This window comes from Heterodontus francisci, chromosome 23 (genome assembly GCF_036365525.1).
Source record: "Heterodontus francisci isolate sHetFra1 chromosome 23, sHetFra1.hap1, whole genome shotgun sequence".
Taxonomy (NCBI): domain Eukaryota; kingdom Metazoa; phylum Chordata; class Chondrichthyes; order Heterodontiformes; family Heterodontidae; genus Heterodontus; species Heterodontus francisci.
Genome location: NC_090393.1, coordinates 23,820,296 through 23,836,430, shown reverse-complemented (window position 1 = coordinate 23,836,430; position 16,135 = coordinate 23,820,296). Strand labels below are relative to the sequence as shown.

The window sequence follows — 16,135 nt, the reverse complement described above, 5'->3', positions numbered from 1 at the left end:
CAATTGATCTGACAGCTGCTGCCTTTTGGGGGAGAGACTTCCTTTTTCCATTATGCTTTGTGTGAAAGGTTCTTCCTGACTTCACTCCAAAATGGGCTAGCTCTAATTTTAGGTTTGTTCTGGATTCCCCACCAGCGAAAAATAGTTACCTTGTATTTACTTTATTGAATTCTGCTCTGACTTTAAACGCCTCACCCCCCAACCTTTAAACTCAAGGAAATGTAAGCCATGTTTAAGCAACCTATCCTCAGAATTTATCCTTTTAACCTCTGGTAATATTCTGATGAATCTGCGCTCTACTCCCTTCAAGACTATTATATTCTTCTTCAACTGTGGTGTCAAAAGCTGAACACAGTACTCCAGACAAGATGTGACCAAGACTCTCCAAGCTGAAACCCTAACCCCTTGAGATAAAGATCAATATTCCGTTAGCCTTTTTAATTACTTTTTGCACCCTTGCACTAACTTTTAATGATTTGCAAAGCTGGATACCTAAATCCCTTTGCTCTTCCATGGTTTATAGACTGTCACTATCACGGGAGTGTTGTTTTTTTTCTGTTCAAAACTAAGGGGGTCTGTATGCCTTTAAGACTGAGAGGAGTTTTTTTCCCTCTCTCTCTGGGAACAGTGAGTGCAAGCTGCAAGCCTGGCGAGGCAGCTGCGAGAGAGATGAAGTCACATGCTCTATTGCATCAGTTTGACTGTGCGTAAAACAGGCTGCAACTGGTTTGTTCTGGTAGTCCAGAAGAGCTTCTCTCCCTGAAGGAAGATCTGTCCCTCTCATCGGAAAATCTACATTGGCCTACAGGCAGTATTTCGTCGAAAGAGACCCCTGGAAAGGAATCTTTGCAATGTTGGAGGTAGAAAATTCCTTTTTCACTTCCAGTCTCTGAGAAGTCTCTGCCTCAGGAGTGACTTTCTGTTACCCTTTGTGTTTCTGGGAGTTCTGGAATTCTCTGCAAAGTTTCCACCATTTGACTGCTAATTTTAAATCCAAATAGACACGTTGCTATGTTCTTTATTGAAAGATCTGTGTGACGCCTGCTGCAGCTGAATTGCCTTGAACACATATCCATTACAAACTGTTCATCAAATTCGCCTGCAAACTTCGAGTGGCATCTGATTATTCGCCTCTGAAACACCTCACTGATCTGGGAAAACAACCCACCAAGACTTACAACCCAGTTATTTTATTATTCCTGAGAGACAGCTCTGATTTAAAACATGATTTTTAAAAACGGTTAACCATTGGTTTTTAAATGTAAGTGTGTGCGCATGAGGGTTAGGAGAAATAAGAAGTTATAAAGTCTTTCCAGACATAGATTTATCTCAACATTGTTGAAGATTTAGTTTATTAATAAATAGTTAATGTGTTGTTGTTTAAAAAAACCTGGTTTGGTGTGTTTTATTCTGGGGGTTAATAAAGTGTTTAATTTGGCTAATTTCCGGTAGGTGGGAAACTTTACTAATATGCTATGACCTGTGGAGAAGTGGAACTGAAATAACAGTGCATTACTCCCGCCTCAGTTGTAACATATTAATTGGGGGCTCGTCTGGGATCATATTAATTGGGGCTCAATTGTCAAGTTTCCAATGCTAATTACATTAACTGTGAGAGGAGTAATAATTTGAAAAATAAAAGGACCAGATTTCTTGTAAAGGCTATATCATCAGAATGGCATTAGCAGTTGCTGCAGAGTTTCTGGGAAAGGAGAATGTGTCCCTCAGTGACTTGACAACTTTAACTAAGAATAAACTAAAAGATTTGGCAGCAAAATTGGGGTTAGAGTTTAAATCAGGTGCTAAAAAAGCAGAGATATTTGACGTAATAGTCCAACATTTAAAATTGGAAGAAGGAGGAGGAGGAGGGACAGGAAGAGCGTAAGTCAGAGAGTGATGCAGTGGAATTGGCTAAGATTCAGTTAGAAATGATAAAACTTGAACAGGAAAAAGAAATAGCAATAAGAAAACTTGAACTTGAAAAAAAGGAAAGGGAGAAAGAGAGGGAATTTAACTGAAGAGAGGTGCAATAAGACAAAGGGGTGGTCTCGACTTCAGGGAAAATCCTGGTCAGGAAGAAGCTGAATCCAGCCAAGGACCCAGCAAAAAGCTGCTTGAATTTATACAAGCACTTCCTAAGTTTGAGGAAAGGGACATTGAGGCAGTTTTCATTTCTTTTGAAATGAAATGGCCAAAGGAAAGCTGGACACTGCTTATGCAAAGCAGGATGGTAGGCAGAGCTCATGACGTTTATGCCATGCTTCTTGAAGAGACTTCTGCATACTATGAGATGACAGAAAAGGCTATTTTCACTGCATATGAGTTAGTCCCTGAAACTTACCGTCAGAAGTTTCGGAATTTATGGAGATTGGCTGGGCAGACATATGTAGAATTTGAGCAGGTGAAGCAAATTAATTTTGATCATTGTAAACGGGCATTAAAGATGGAAACCATGCATGAGAACCTTAGAGGATTGATTCTCTTGGAAGAGTTAAAAAATTCAATCCCTTCAGTACTAAGAACTCAAGTGGATAACCTGAAAGTTTTAAAAGCTAGGCAAGCAGGAGAAATTGCTGATGATTTTGAGCTTATAAATAAGCCAAAACCTTTTGTCTGTCACTCCCCATAAATCCGAGAAGGATAGAAAGTGGAAGAGTGAAAGGAAGGCAAGTAGCCGGGGTCAAGAAGGAACAGCTGGGAACGCCCAAGGATCACCTCCCCCAGGCCGGAAAGGAAGGTGCTGAGGATAGAAGAGAGGTCTGCAAGCCGAAGTGCTATCATTGCCACAAGATGGGTCATCTTTGTTCAGAATGTTGGAGGTTGCCAGGTAAACCCATGGGTCTTGTTGGGGTACACAAAGCTAATGCAGAGAGAGGAGCCCTGACTGACAGTACAGCAGACCAGGCAGCTGTAAAACCAGACACAAAAACTAAAGTGAGTGTAGAGGTTAAGAAAAAGATACCCGGAAGTTCTCATGAATTCTTGTCAAAGGGAAAAGTAACTCCATATCCTTTAAGTGAGGCAGGAAAACCTATCGTCATACTTAGGGAAACAGGAGCAACCCAAAATCTTTTGCTGGGGAAAGGTATAATGTTTCCACCAAAGAGCACCCTGAATGCTAAAGTTTTACTTAATGGAATTGGCAGGGAGCAAATACCTGTACCTTTATGTAAAATGAACCCAGAGTGTGACCTAACATTTGGGATAGTAACTGTGGGAGTTGTCCATAGTTTGCCAGTAGAGGGAATTGATCTACTCCTAGGGAATGATTTGGCTGGATTAAAAGTATTAGTTACTCCTATAATTTGTTACAACCGAGGCAGGAGCAATGCACTGTCAATTCAGTCCCATCACTCCACAGGTCGCAGCACATTATTAAAGTTTTCCCACCCAATGGAAAACAGCCTAATTAAACCCTCTAGTAACTCCCAGAATAAAGCAGACTAAACCAGGTATCTTTGGACAACAACAAATTAACTATTTATTAAAAAAACTAAATCTTAAACACTATTAACAAACTTATGTCGAAAGACCTTATAACTTCTAATTTTAACCTTACTACCCCATTCACACACATACACACAAAAATCACAGTTAACCGGTTTCTTTTAAAAAATGATGTTTTAAAAATTAAGCTGTTTCTTAAGAATAAATAAATAACTGGGTTGTTAGTCTTTGTGGGTTACATTCCTGATGGGTGAGGTATTCAAGTGCAAAAATAATCGGATGCCACTCGAAGTCTCCATATGGATTTGATGAAATAGTCCTTCAATAGATAGTAATTCAAACACTTCAGCTGCAGCAGGCATCACACAGTTCTTTCAATGCTGAGTACAGCAATAGGTCTACTTGAATTTTAAAACCGACAGTCTCTCAGTCGAAACTTTACTGTAAATTCCAGAAAAAACAGTCAAGAGAGAGTCAATCTTGAAGCAAAGACTTCCTGGCTTGGAAGTAAAGAAAAGGAATTTTGCTACCTCCAGCTGGCACACTGTGCCTCAGAAATCTAACACTTCTCTCGCTGTCTTAAACATACACTGTTTTTAACAGAGTCTTAAAGGCACACTGTTTCAAACAGAGGATAAAAAAAATACAGTTCCGTGACAAATTACAGAGAAATCAAGTGAACAAAGAACAGTCAAGCACAGGAACAGGCCATTCGGCCCTCCAAGCCTGCGCCGATCTTGATGCCTGCCGAGACTAAAACCTTCTGCACTTCCGGGGACCGTATCCCTCTATTCCCATCCTATTTATGTATTTGTCAAGATGCCTCTTAAACGTCGCTATCGTACCTGCTTCCACCACCTCCCCCGGTAGCAAGTTCCACGCACTCACCACCCTCTGGTGTAAAGAACTTGCCTCGCACATCCCCTCTAAACATTGCCCCTCGCACCTTAAACCTATGTCCCCTAGTAACTGACTCTTCCACCCTGGGAAAAAGCTTCTGACTATCCACTCTGTCCATGCCGCTCATAACTTTGTAAACCTCCATCATGTCACCCCTCCACCTCCGTCGTTCCAGTGAAAACAATCCGAGTTTATCCAACCTCTCCTCATAGCTAATGCCCTCCAGACCAGGCAACATCCTGGTAAATCTCTTCTGTACCCTCTCCAAAGCCTACACGTCCTTCTGGTAGTGTGGCGACCAGAATTGCACGCAATATTCTAAGTGTAACCTAACTAAAGTTCTGTACAGCTGCAGCATGACTTGCCAATTTTTATACTCTATGCCCTGACGGATGAAGGCAAGCATGCCGTATGCCTTCTTGACTATCTTATCCACCTGTGTTGCCACTTTCAGTGACCTGTGGACCTGTATGCCCAGATCTCTCTGCCTGTCAATACTCCTAAGGGTTCTGCCATTTACTGTATACTTCCCACCTGCAATAGACCTTCCAAAATGCATTACCTCACATTTGTCCGGATTAAACTCCATCTGCCATTTCTCCGCCCAAGTCTCCAACCGATCTATATCCTGCTGTATTCTCTGACAATCCTCATCACTATCCGCAACTCCACCAACCTTTGTGTTGTCCGCAAACTTACTAATCAGTCCAGCTCCATTTTCCTCCAAATCATTTATATATACTACAAACAGCAAAGGTCCCAGCACTGATCCCTGCGGAACACCACTAGTCACATCCCTCCATTCAGAAAAGCACCCTTCCACTTCTACCCTCTGTCTTCTACGACAGAGCCAGTTCTGTATCCATCTTGCCAGCTCACCTCTGATCCTGTGTGACTTCACCTTTTGTACCAGTCTGCCATGAGGGACCTTGTCAAAGGCTTTACTGAAGTCCATATAGATAACATCCACTGCCCTTCCTTCATCAATCATCTTCGTCACTTTCTCAAAAAACTCAATCAAGTTAGTGAGACATGACCTCCCCTTCACAAAACCATGCTGCCTCTCGCTAATAAGTTTGTTTGTTTCCAAATGGGAGTAAATCCTGTCCCGAAGAATCCTCTCTAATAATTTCCCTACCACTGACGTAAGGCTCACCGGCCTATAATTTCCTGGATTATCCTTGCTACCCTTCTTAAACAAAGGAACAACATTGGCTATTCTCCAGTCCTCTGGGACCTCACCTGTAGCCAATGAGGATGCAAAGATTTCTGTCAAGGCCCCAGCAATTTCTTCCCTTGCCTCCCTCAGTATTCTGGGGTAGATCCCAATAGGCCCTGCGGACCTATCTACCTTAATGCTTTGCACGACACCCAACACCTCCTCCTTTTTGATAACGACATGACTGAGACTATCTACACTCCCTTCCCTAGGCTCATCATCCACCAAGTCCTTCTCTTTGGTGAATACTGATGCAAAGTATTCATTTAGTACCTCGCCCATTTCCTCTGGCTCCACACATAGATTCCCTCCTCTGTCCTTGAGTGGGCCAGCCCTTTCCCTAGTTACCCTCTTGCTCTTTATATATGTATAAAAAGCCTTGGGATTTTCCTTAATCCTGTTTGCCAATGACTTTTCATGACCCCTTTTAGCCCTCCTGACTCCTTGCTTAAATTCCTTCCTACTGTCTTTATATTCCTCAAGGGCTTTGTCTGTTCCTCGCCTTCCAGCCCTTACGAATGCTTCCTTTTTCCTTTTGACTAGGCTTACAATATCCCGCGTTATCCAAGGTTAAAAAATGGAACAATTACAGGAACACGTTCCAGGAATATTTCCTGCGTGTGTAGTAACCCGAGCAATGGCTAAACAGGTTCCATCGTCAGAGGTAAAATTGGCACCACAAACAGATAGCCGAGTATCTGAAACCTTATTTGTGGATTTAGATAATCCAGATGAGATGTTTAACAAATCTTCTATAATTGCAGCACAGCAAGCTGATCCAGAGTTATACAGAATAGCACCATCGGCTCTGACAAAAGCTGAGGTGAAAGGAGTTCCAAAAAGCTATTCTGCTGAAGACGGGGTTTTGTGGAGGAAATGGAGGCCGCCTCATTGACCTGCGGATGAAGACTGGACAGTTGTTGAACAGATAGTGGTACCACCTAAATATCACCAGGAATTATTAAGGTTAGCACATAACATTCCATTTGCAGGAAATAGGGGATTCAGAAGACGAAATCACGTATAAGTCAACATTATTACTGGCCAGGCCTTACAAGGGATGTGAGGCAATTTTGTAGGACATGTCATACATGCCAAATGGTAGGAAAACCGCAACCTATAAAACCAGCACCGCTGATTCGCATACCAGTGATTGAGGAACCATTTAGTAGGGTATTGGTAGACTGTGTAGGACCTTTGCCAAAAACAAAAGCAGGACATCAATATTATGGATATGGCTCCTCGATTTCCAGAGGCCATTCCTTTGAGGACAATTACTGCTAAAGTAGCAGTAGGAAAGTTAACCCAATTCTTTACAAGATATGGATTGCCACTTGAAGTTCAATCGGTTCAAGGTTCTAATTTCATGTCTAAGATATTTCAAGAAGTCATGGGCAATTTGGGTATCGGACAGTTGAAATCTTCAGCATATCACCCACAGACACAGGGAGCTTTAGAGAGATTGCACCAAACTCTCAAAACAGTGATTCGAACATACTGTCATGAATATCCACATGATTGGGATAAAGGACTAGACTTTCTTTTATGTACCACCAGCGATTCACTGAATGAGTCTACAGGTTGTAGTCCTTTTGAATTGGTTTATGGACATGAAGTAAGCAGTCCTCTAAAACTTATAAAAGACAGATTCTTGGAACAAAAGAATGAATCTTCGATACTGGACTATGTATCCGTGTTCCAGGAAAGGCTCATGAAAGTTTGCAATGTGGCTCAGGAACACATTAAAGCATCCCAAGCCGATATGAAAGAATGCGAAGACCCATAATTTTCAACCAGGGGATGGCGTATTCATATTGTTACCGTTACAGGGTGACCCATTAAAAGCACGGTTCAGTGGCCCATATAAAGTGATCAAAAGAGTGGGTAAGGTAGATTACTTGATTGACACTCCTGATCGCTGGAAGAAGAATCAATTGTGTCAATATCAATATGATAAAGCAATATTATCGCAGGGAGGAGGATAAGCCAGTACAGGTACGTCAGGTAATGGGGACTGTTGAGAAGGAAAAGGATAGTGAGGATGAGGCAGAAGGAGGCCTTGACAATTTTCAGATTGAACCTCCAACTATCCGGTTAGTGAATACAGAATGGCTAGGAAAATTGGACAACATGCTTTTGTACTTAGATGCAAAACAACGTGAGGACCTAACCAAACTTCTCACAACATTTAAAAGAATCTGTAGGGATAAGTTGGGATATACAACCTTAGCCACACATGAGGGAATCTATTTCTATAAAACAACATCCTTACTGCTTAAGTCCAGACAAACAGGCCCAAGTAAAAGCCAAAATCCAATACATGCTGGAAAAATTTTTAATTGAACCCATTCAAAGCAAGTGGAGTTCACCAATAGTCTTACTGCCTAAATCTGACGGGTCATCCTGACTTTGCATAGACTAAAGAAAAGTCAATGCAGTAACGAAGGCAGACTCCTACCCAATTCCTCACTTAGAAGACTGTATTGACGGAGTGGGCAGTGCTAGGTTTCTTACAAAGATTGATTTGTTAAAGGGATACTGGCAAGTTCCTTTGACTCCTCGAGCTAAAGAAATATCAGCTTTTGTCACACCAGACGGTCTTTATCAGTGCTGAATGCTGCCATTTGGGCTAAAAAATGCCCCAGCAACTTTTCAAAGATTATTGAATCAGGTGGTAACTGGTGTTCCCAACTGTAGTGTATCTTGATGATGTACTAATATACAGTAACACTTGGAAAGGACACTTAACCCAGCTGGAAACTCTGTTTAAAGGAACTGCAAGCAGTGGACGTAGTGGTAAATCTGGCAAAAAGCAAATTTGCAAAAGCAAGAGTGACCTACCTCGGACACATAGTGGGGGCATGAATGTAAAAATATATTTAGAGTGTTTTTTTTACTGTTTCTGTTTCGGTTTATAATGAAACGCATTCAAGAATGGTGTTTCATTTCGCTGAGGGTGGTGGTGTCATGGAGTCTTTTTTTCTGTTAAAAACTAAGGAGGTCTGTATGCCTTTAAGACTGAGAGGTGATTTTTTTCCTCTCTAGGCAGCTGCAAGAGAGATGAGGTCGCATGCTGTTTTGCATCAGTTTGACTATGTGTAAAACAGGCTGCAACTGGTTTGTTCTGGTAGTCCAGAAGAGCTTCTCTCCCTGAAGGAAGATTTGTCCCTCTCATCAGAAAATCTACATTGGCCTACAGGCTGTGTTTCACCTGAAGAGGAAAAGGACCCCTTGAAAGGAATCTTTGCAATGTTGGAGGTAGCAAATTCCTTTTTTACTACAGTCTCTGAGAAGTCTCTGCCTCAGGAGTGACTTTCTTGTTGCCTTTTGTGTTTCTGGGAGTTCTGGAATTCTCTGCAAAGTTTCCACTGTTAGACTGCTAATTTAAAATCCAAATAGACATGTTGCTATACTATTTATTGAAAGATCTGTGTGATGCCTGCTGCAGCCAAATTGCCTTGAACACATATCCATTACAAACTGTTCATCAAATTCGGCTGCAAACTTTGAGTGGCATCTGATTATTTGCCTCTGGAGCACCTCACCAACCTGGGAAAACAACCCACCAGGACTTACAACCCAGTTATTTTATTATTCCTAAGAGACAGCTATGATTTAAAACATATTTTTTAAAAATGGTTAACGGTTGTTTTTTAAATCTATGTGTGTGTGCATGCATTAGGAGGATTAGGAAGTTATAAAGTCTTTTCAGACATAGATTTACCTCAACACTGTTTAAGAATAAGTTTATTAATAAATAGTTAATTTGGTGTTGTTTAAAGAAACCTGGTTTGGTGTGTTTTATTCTGGGGGTTAATAAAGTGTTTAATTTGGCTAATTTCCAGTAGGTGGGAAACTTTACTAATATGCTATGACCTGTGGAGTGGTGGGACTGAAATAACAGTGCATTACTCCCCGCCTTGGTCCTAACAGTCGCCATCAAGAAAATATTCCGATTTTTCTTTCTTGGATTCAAAGCGGATAATTACTCACTTCCCCAGCTTGAACTCCATCTGCCACAGTTTTGCTTAGCCCCTTATTCTGTCTCTATCCCTTTGTAACTTCCTACTCCCATTTACACAACTTACTCGTCTCTAACTTAGTGGAATCTGCAAAGTTGGACATATAACTCTCTATTCCTTCAACCAAATCATAGATATATATGAAGAGTTAAGGCCCCAGTACAGATTCACAGGGAACACAACTTGTCGCATCTTGCCAACCAGAATGCATTTGCTTTATCATTATTTGTCTCCAACTCCCAACCAATTACTAAAACAGAAACAGAAAATACCAGTATTATTTGGAAAGACGTATTTGTGTTTATTTTTCCCATTCCTCTGAAGGTATGCCACGCCAGGCCTCTAATAAATCTGGGTGCCAGTTATGCAATACAACAGACAGCCGCTCCACTGGAAATGCAATGGTCAGCATTAGGGATTGTTTCACAAACTCAGCATCACTGCAAGACTTCCAATGAAACTACTTGCCAGTCGGCCTTTTCACCAACAGCAGAGCAGTTCCACAACTGGTATCAGCATTGAGATCAGGAAAAACACCATTCCCAGCTAAAGATAAAATGTGCTGCATACAGTACCTGGTAAACCTTCACTGGTCAGGGCAACCAGGATAGAAGGCTGCTTTCTTACTGCCAAAATGGGCAACATCTCTAAGGTAGAGACCTCTACATAATTTGCTCCTTCATAGTATTTATGGGGGTGGGGGGGGGGGCGGAGAATAAAGTGACTTGCTCTAGCGTGTTTCTCTCTTTTAATCACACAGCGAGGACTGCAGGGCACCATGCTTCCAACTTTTACTAGAAACTGGTTACAGTAAAAAAAAAAGCTATAAAGAATCAATTATACTGTTGCCAATATTCCAATGGTTTAGTAATCTTAAGTGCGCTTGTATAGATGTGTAAAAGATTGTAGAAAGGATGATGATTTGGGTCTGGAAACTTTTTTCTAAAGGAGCTGTTGGACACAATTGCCGACTGTAGAGGAACCTGAATGAAGAGACTCCAAGTGTGTTTCACTAATTATTGAAATATTTTCAGCTACACTGACAGCAATCTTTGAAAATTTATGTTCCACACAATGATTAGCTGTGAAAATGTGTATAGAACACACGTATTTCCAGAAGTTATTCAACTGAATTGAGAGCATCATTCCTTTAACCTTGACTGCACTGCACCAACAACTTGCATTTATATAGCACCTTTAAGATAGTAAAACATCCCAAGGCACTTCACAGGAGCATTATTAAACAAAATCTGACACCGAGCAACATAAAGGGATATTAGGACAGAGGTAGGTTTTAATTATTTTTATTTATTTATTCAGAGATACAGCACTGAAACAGGCCCTTCGGCCCACCGAGTCTGTGCCGACCAAGAACCACCCATTTATACTAACCCTACAGTAATCCCATATTCCCTACCACCTACCTACACTAGGGGCAATTTACAATGGCCAATTTACCCATCACCTGCAAGTCTTTGGCAGTGGGAGGAAACCGGAGCACCCGGCGAAAACCCACGCGGTCACAGGAAGAACTTGCAAACTCCGCACAGGCAGTACCCAGAATTGAACTCGGGTCCCTGGAGCTGTGAGGCTGCGGTGCTAACCACTGCGCCACTGTACCGCCCTTAAAGGAGGAAAGGGAGGTAGAGGGACGGTGATGTTTATAGAGGGAATTCCAGAGCTTAGGACCTCAACACCAGAAGGCATGGCTGCCAATGGTGGACTGCTTAAAACTGGGGATGCGCAAGAGGTCAGAATTGGATGAGTGCAGAGTTCTTGGAGGGTTGTTAGGTTGGAGGAGGGGCAAGGCTTTGAAAGAGCTTGAAAACAAGGATGAAAATCTTACAATTGAGGTGTTGCTTAACTGGGAGTCAATGTAGGTTTGATGGGCGAACAGGACTTGATGTGAGTTATGATAAGGGCAGCAGAGTTTTGGATGACCTTAAGTTTATGGAGGGTGGAAGATGGGATGCTGGCCAGGAGTGCACTGAAATAGTCAAGTCTAGAGGTAACAAAGGCATGGATGAGGGTTTCAGCAGCAGATGAGCTGAGGCAGGGGAGGAGTCAGATGGGTACAGAGGTGGTCTTACTGATGGCATGGATATATGGTTGAAGACCATCTCGAGCCCAAATATGACACCAAAGTTATGAACAGTCTGCTTCAGCTTCAGACAGCTGCCGGAGAGAAAGATGGAGTTGGTGGCTAGTGAACAGAGTTTGTGGCAGGGACTGAAAGCAATGGCTTTAGTCTTCCTAATGTTTATTTGAAGGAACTCTCTGCTCCTCCAGTATTGGATGTTGGATAAAAAGTCTAACAATTCAGAGACTGTGGAGGGGTTGAGAGAGGTAGCGGTGAGGTAAAGTTGGGTGTTATCAGGTACATATGGAACCTGATGTGTTTTAGGATACTGTAGCCAAAGGTAGGTAAGAAATGCAGGTAAGAATTTCTTACCATGTAGGTAAGAAATATTTGATGTGTACCAGTATGCTGATAGAAAATAAAATAGTTACTTGCTTCTGATATTATTGCCTAAATAGACTAATGCAAAGCACAGAACATATTGCTCCTTGTGGTTTACTGGCAAATGAACAGTGTGGTATCTGCACAAAGACTACAAAGGTGGCAGATTAGGCACCTTGTCGGTGCCAAATTAGTCTGCCTTGGAGATCCACAGTCATCCACAGTGTGCCTGGATCCAGGATGGAAACATTAGCCAATTGTCCTGTCTCTCTCTATACAGTGCACTGAGTTAAAATAGTGTGCACTGGTGTAGGTTAGTTTGGCTATGGTTCCCCATAATGATTGAAAACAAAATGTGCTAACACTCCCGCACCAAGCTGCTCACACAAAAAGAACAAAGAAACAAAGGCTTGCATTTATATGGCACTTAATGCAAATAATTAATTTGCTATGCAGTGACTATATTATATAGACAAATGCAGCAGCCATTTTGCATCCAACACAATCCACAAACAGCAATAAAATGACAGACCAGTAAAATCAGTTATTTTGCGATTGGATAAGGGAGGAATGTGGCCAAGACATTGGAAGCACTCCCTGCTCTTATATAAATAGTGTGATGGGATCTTTAAGTTGGAATTCAGGTGCCATCAGGCAGAACCATTTTTACATGGACTGTCTTCTGCCTGGTTGGAACTTTAACTCTCCTGTTCAGAGGAGAGCTCTGTAACCGCCTGGATACAATGATGCAGAGGTTTCTTTCCAAAAAGTTGTCAATTTTAATGTTTATTGACAGCAGGGAAGGGAGAATCACTTCTCTAAACATTTAACTTGAGGTAAGCTTTGACACTGGATTTATTAAGCTTGCTGTGTCAAGCCAAGTGGTGTGAGACTACCTCCTCTGTTAACTCCCCTTCATTTCAGAGTAAATATTGATATTGCTTTGCACTGATGAACTTGCAGTGTAAATGCACCAGAACAAATGCATGGAGCCTCTGTTTAAACTCTCATCTTAATGACAACAACTTCAACAATGCAGTACTCCCTCTGTAATGCACAGCAGGGTCAATTTCAGCCCAGATTATGTACTTAAGTAGAATGGAGCTTGAACATAATCTTCCAACTCAAATGCAAGAGTACTGCTTGGGAGAGATTCTGAGGTCTACCATCACTCGGAACTGTGTCCGAGTAAGACTATTGCAGAAAATGCAGTCTTTTAATTCTTCAATCTGAAAATAGTTTCTCACTTTTTTTTATTCATTCATGGGATGAGGGCGTCGCTGGCCAGGCCAGCATTTATTGTCCATCCCTAATTGCCCTTGAGAAGGTGGTGGTGAGCTGCCTTCTTGAACCACTGCAGTCCATGTGGGGTAGGTATACCCACAAAGCTCTTAGGAAGGGAGTTCCGGGATTTTGACCCAGCGACAATGAAGGAACGGCGATATAGTTCCAAGTCAGGATGGTGTGTGACTTGGAGGGGAACTTGCAGGTGGTGGTGTTCCCATGCATTTGCTGCCCTTGTCCTTCTAGTTGGTAGAGGTCGCAGGGTTGGAAGGTGAAGTCTAAGGAGCCCTGATGCATTGCTGCAGTGCATCTTGTAGATGGTACATACTGCTGCCACTGTGCATCAGTGGTGGAGGGAGTGAATGTTTGTGAATGGGATGCCAATCAGGCGGGCTGCTTTGTCCTGGATGGTGTCGAGCTTCTTGAGTGTTGTTGGAGCTGCACCCATCCAGGCAAGTGCAGAGTATTCCATCACACTCCTGACTTGTGCCTTGTAGATGGTAGACAGGCTTTGGGGAGTCAGGAGGTAAGTTACTCGCCACAGGATTCCTAGCCTCTGACCTGCTCTTGTAGCCACGGTATTTATATGGCTACTCCAGTTCAGTTTCTGGTCAATGGTGGCCCCTAGGATGTTGATAGTGGGGGATTCAGCGATGGTAATGCCATTGAATGTCAAGGGTAGATGGTTAGATTCTATCTTGTTGGAGATGGTCATTGCCTGGCACTTGTGTGGTGCAAATGTTACTTGCCACTTATCAGCCCAAGCCTGAATATTGTTCAGGTCTTGCTGCATTTCTATACGGACTGCTTCAGTATCTGAGGAGTCACGAATGGTGCTGAACATTGTGCAATCATCAGCGAACATTCCCACTTCTGACCTTATGATTGAAGGAAGGTCATTGATGAAGCAGCTGAAGATGGTTGCGCCGAGGACACTACCCTGAGGAACTCCTCAGTGGTGTCCTGGAGCTCAGATGATTGTCCTCCAACAACCACAACCATCTTCCTTTGTGCTAGGTGTGACTCCAACCAGCAGAGGGTTTTCCCCCTGATTCTCATTGACTTCAGTTTTGCTCGGGCTCCTTGATGCCATACTCAGTCAAATGCTGCCTTGATGTCAAGGGCAGTCACTCTCACCTCACCACTTGAGTTCAGCTCTTTAGTCCATGTTTGAACCAAGGCTGTAATGAAGTCAGGAGCTGAGTGGCCCTGACAGAACCCAAACTGAGTGTCACTGAGCAGGTTATTGCTAAGCAAGTGCTGCTTGATAGCACTGTTGATGACACCTTCCATCACTTTACTGATGACTGAGAGTAGGCTGATGGGGCGGTAATTGGCCGGGTTGGACTTGTCCTACTTTTTGCGTACAGGACATACCTGGGCAATTTTCCACATTGCAGGATCGATGCCAGTGTTGTAGCTGTACTGGAACAGCTTGGCTAGGGGCACGGCAAGTTCTGGAGCACAGGTCTTCAGTACTATTGCCGGAATATTGTCAGGGTCCATAGCCTTTGCAGTATCCAGTGCCTTCAGCCATTTCTTGATATCATGCAGAGTGAATCGAATTGGCTGAAGTCTGGCATCTGTGTTGCTGGGGACTTCAGAAGCCGAGATGGATCATCAACTCGGCACTTCTGGCTGAAGATTGTTGCAAATGCTTCAGCCTTAACTTTTGCACTGATGTGCTGGGCTCCCCCATCATTGAGGATGGGGATATTTGTGGAGCCACCTCCTCCAATTAGTTGTTTAATTGTCCACCACCATTCATGGCTGGATGTGGCAGGACTGCAGAGCTTAGATCTGATTCGTTGGTTATGGGATCGCTTAGCTCTGTCTATCGCATGCTGCTTACGCAGTTTGGCACGCAGATAGACCTGTGTTGTAGCTTCACCAGGTTGACACCTCATTTTGAGGTATGCCTGGTGCTGCTCCTGGCATGCCCTCCTGCACTATTCATTGAACCAGGGTTGGTCTCCAGGGTTTATGGTAATGGTAGAGTGGGGATATGCCGGGCCATGAGGTTACAGATTGTGGTTGAGTACAATTCTGCTGCTGCTGATGGCCCACAGCGCCTCATGGATGCCCAGTTTTGCATTGCTAGATCTGTTCGAAATCTATCCCATTTCGCACGTTGATAGTGCCACACAACACGATGGAGGATATCCTCAATGTGAAAGCGCGACTTCGTCTCCACAACGACTGTGCGATGGTCACTCCTACCAATACTGTCATGGACAGATGCATCTGCGGCAGGCCGATTGGTGACGACGAAGTCAAGTATGTTTTCCTCTCTTGTTGGTTCCCTCACCACCTCCCGCATAACCAGTCTAGCAGCTATGTCCTTTCAAACTCGGCCAGCTCAGTCAGTAGTGGTGCTACCGAGCCACACTTGGTGATGGACATTGAAATCCCCCACCCAGAGTGCATTCTGTGCCCTCGCCACCCTCAGTGCTTCCTCCAAGTGCTGTTCAACAGCTGTGGGAGGGCGGTAGGTGGTAATCAGCAGGAGGTTTCCTTGTTCATGTTTGATCTGATGCCATGAGACTGCATGGGGTCCAGAGTCGATGTTGAGGACTCCCAGGGCTCCCAGGACTACATGCTAAGTATCATACTGAAACTATGACTGTTGCAGCACTCACACCCTGAAATTACAGGCCAATGGGCAGCATAAGTAATGCTAACTGTAGAATGAACAAGAAATAACCACTAATATAACCAGAGACCCTTAATAGTACCCTAAAATCACCAGTTTTCACCACTCGGAACAACACATCACAATCACCATTATCTTGTTAGTAACGT

The 16,135-nt window shown here is 43.0% G+C and overlaps 1 protein-coding gene across 4 annotated transcripts in view; it reads right to left on the bottom strand.

Moving 5' to 3' along the window:
* ttc28 (tetratricopeptide repeat domain 28) overlaps positions 1–16,135 on the bottom strand; it is an 825,016-nt gene that overhangs the window by 223,273 nt on the left and 585,608 nt on the right. The gene's annotated exons all lie outside the window — the stretch shown is intronic.